Raw genomic sequence first — 4,094 nt, 5'->3', positions numbered from 1 at the left:
CCACATCCCTCTTGACCACAGGGTTCAGAGACAATGGGACCACCCTATGGAAGCCATTCTCAATGCCCAGAGCAATCTTGGTCTAAGAAGCTTCTCCTTTTCTCCCTTTAGTTTTCAGCTTCAATGTCACTTGAAACTCACTCTCCAAAAGAAAGCAACAAAAATAGGCCCTAACAAAAATTGAAGGCAATCACTCTAAAATCAGGAACAAAACAAGGATGTCAACTGCCTCCACTGCTATTCAAGATAGTTCTGGAAACACTGGCCAGAATAATTAAACAAGAGAGAGAAATAAAAACAGGATTGAGAAAGAAGTGAAATCATCATTATTTTCAGATGATATGATACTCTACATAGGGGGCCACCCAAAACTCCACCCAGAGTCTTATATATGCAATCACCAAATTCAGCATTGTAACAGGATACAAAGTCAATACCCAAAAATAAGTAGTATTTTTGTAAACAATGATGCACTGAGAGAGAAATTAGGAAAATCACACCTTTTACAATAACATCAAAAAAATGAAATACTTAGGAATCAATCTCACAAAGGAAATAAGAGATTTATACATTGAAAATTATGGTACTCTGAGCAAAAAGATTGCAGAGGATTTGAGAAAAATGAGAGATATTCTATGTTCCTGGACAGGAAGAACCAACATTGTGAAAATGACCATTCTCCCAAGATTGTTATACAGGTTCAATACAATCCTGATTAAAATTGCATTAGTATACCTCATAGACCTAGAGAAAACTTTCCTCAAATTCATTTGGGATTGGAAGAGACCTAAATTATCAATAGTAATTGTTTTGGTTACTCTTCTCACATTGCTAGGACTAATACCCTACACTCAAAATGAAGGAAAGAAAGGTTTATTTAACTCACAGTTTGTGGAGGTTTTGTTCCATAGAAAGCTGGCTTCAAAGCAGCCTGGCACATAGCATAAGGCAGCAGATCATGGTGGCAGAATACAGAAAAACAGCAAGAGCAAGTGGGAGGAATAGAGGCAACAATGGCTACACGGAGCAAGTCTCTCTCCTCCTTATATTCCCTTCATTCTATCTGATATAGGGTGGGTGTAGCAGCCACACCCATAATCCCAACAGTACTAAGACCCATAATCCCAGCCTCATTTCATTAATCACAAACTCTAGAAACACACTCCATGACTGTATGAGGATTTGGGGGAACAATTAGACACAAACTAGAACATCAATCCTTGGAAACAAAGGAAAGGCAGGAGGTATCATAATCACTGACCTGAAATTATACTTTGTAGGTACTGTGATAAAATCAGCATGGTACTGGCATAGAGACAGACTTGAGGATCAGTGGAACAAAGCAGAAGATTCACATACAACTTCAAGCACACCCAGCCACCTTATCTTCAATAAAGGGGCCTAATATGCTCATTGGAAGAAAGATAAATATTCTTTAATAAATGAATCTGGAAAAACTGGCTTTCCACATGCTAAGAGCTAAAACTATGCCCATGAATATCACCATGCAACAAAATACTGTCAAAATGGATCAAAGATTTAAATATTAAAACAGAAACACTAAATCTTCTGGAGAAAAATGTAGACAGAAATCTTAAAGACATAATGATAAGTAGAGTTCAAGAACAAAAACCAAACTGCATGGGAAATATTTCAAAAAAGCGACAGCTGGGATCTCATATTTTTGAAAAGTGTCTGCACTTGAAAGCAAATCTTCAACAGAGAAAAAGAAAACAGACAAATGAAAAAATTATAGCTGACTGTCCCTTCGACAAAGTCTTTTATCTAGAATGTATAAAGAACTAAAAAAAAAAAAAACAAAAAAAAAACACTCAGTCCTCCCAAATTCAAACACCCAATCCAAAAGTGGGCATCTGAGATGAATATACACTTCTCAGAGGAAGAAACACTCATGGTAAGCACATATATAAAACAATGTTCAAGATCGTTGATTAATTGAGAAATGCAAATTACAACAACTCTGCAAGTCCATCTCACCCCAGAAAGAATGGATAACATCAAGAAATTAGCCAATAATAAATGCTGGAAGGGCTGTGGAGACAAAGGAATCCTTCTCCACTATTTGTGGGAGTGCAGACTGGTACAACCACTATGGGAATCAGTGTGGAGATTCTGTAAAAAGGTAGGGTTGGAGGTCCCATTCAAGTCAGATATTCTTCTCCTGAGTATTTTTCCAGAAGAACTGAAAACCTCATGCCACAGTGATAGATGTGCATCTATGTTTATAGCAGCACATAGCTGTATCCTGAAAACAGCCAAATGCCCATCAACTGAAGAAACATTAAATAAGAAATGGTATTTTTACACAACAGAGTATTATTCAGCTATGAAACAGGATAGATGTGAATCTTTTGTCGTCAAATGGATGCAACTAGAGAACATACTCTTCATTGAAAGAAACCAGACCACATGTGCAATCATATTATCTCCTTAGTGTGAGAACCTGAAAGATAAAAAGGAAATTGATGAGTACAATAGATACTGGGGAAAAGGAATGAACTTAATCTAAAGGAAAGAGTTACTGAGTTGAGGAGAAGGACATGGAAGGAATTGGGGAAAAGAGATTTATCTATGTATGTAAGCAGGATGATTTGGACAATTGTACTGTGCATTTCTGCTGGCCTATGGAAATGATCAAATAATGTTCAATTTGTTTTGTCTCTTTTCTTCAATTGTTTATACTTTTCCTGTTCTTAATTTCTTATACACTTCTTTCTTCTTTCTTCTTCCAATTTTACATGCGTATGTCTGGTAGTATGAATAACTGGTTGGAAGACAATTCTATGTATTATAACAAATACTGTGAAATTATATTACTTTGTTAAGTGAAATTTTGTATCACTTGTAATTTTTTCTATTTTAATACCATTTTGTACTCTTTTTAAAAATAAAATAAAATAAAATAAAGTTTAAAAAATAGCCTTGAGTCTGGGCATGGTGGTGCACATTTGCAATCCTAGTACTTGGAAGGCTAAGGCAGGAGAATTACTGAGTTTGAGGGCATCCAGGGCTATAAAGTAAGTTAAATCTATCTTTAACTGTGTAGCAAAACCCTATCTCAAAAGGAACAAAAAAAGAAGAAAGGAAACTTGGCCCTTCTTTTTTCCTGTTGAATATTTTCTAAGATTCTTCTTTGTTTGTTCCCTTCATAACTCTTACCCTATTTGGTGTGTTGGCATTTATTACTTTGTAATTTATTTTATCTGTCTTTGCTGATGGAGTCTAAGTTCTAAATTGAAATGAACACTGCTGTTCTTGATTATCCTTGTACGTCCACAGCAAGAATTGTGCCTGGTATGTGATAAGAGCTTACTAATTACTTATTTGACATTGGAAGAAAAATTCAAGAAACTAAAACTTTGCCTACTAATCCATCTGGGTTATTTCAATTTTCTTCCAATTTCCCCCTCCCACCTTTCTCTCTATATTACATTTTAATATCATCCTATAAAGACTTTTTTTTTGTATTTAGGACAAGGTGTATAGGGTGTACAGGGTCGCAATGCATAGATCAGACTTTTGATGATCCTCCTGTTTATAGCCTCTCAAGTGCTGGGATTACAGGTGCATGCCACCACACCCAATCTCAATCATCACTCAGTGCACCCCAGGGGCTGAGCCTGCACAGCAGGCCAGGGGATCAAACTCCCGGCCCCTGTATGTGTATAAGCAGACATTTTAATCAGCTGAGCTATTTGGCTAGCCCTATAAAGAAATTTTTGAGCTAAATACTTTAGCCAAATATTGTAGAAGAGAAAACTGGGGCACAGAACAATTAAGGCCTTGGCTCATAAACACCTTCATGACTTGGTCCATACCTGTATCTCTGACCTCATTTCATACAGTAACATTGAGTCTTTACTTCACTACAGTTTACATATAAAAATGTCAGTTGTTTGAATCATAGGCATACTGTAATAGGAATAATTTTCATTTTTCAAACCAGACTAGGTGCACCTGCACTTTGTGTGTTTCTCCCAACCCTTCTGGTACCTAATTCTTTCTGATTTGATTTGTCAGCTGGTCTTCTCACTTTATGTGATCATTGTCAGCAAAGAGTTGGGAAATATCTG

The sequence above is a fragment of the Octodon degus genome, unplaced genomic scaffold, assembly GCF_000260255.1.
Source record: "Octodon degus isolate 3935 unplaced genomic scaffold, OctDeg1.0 scaffold00022, whole genome shotgun sequence".
In the NCBI taxonomy this organism is placed as follows: domain Eukaryota; kingdom Metazoa; phylum Chordata; class Mammalia; order Rodentia; family Octodontidae; genus Octodon; species Octodon degus.
Note: the sequence above shows the minus strand (reverse complement) of the source record.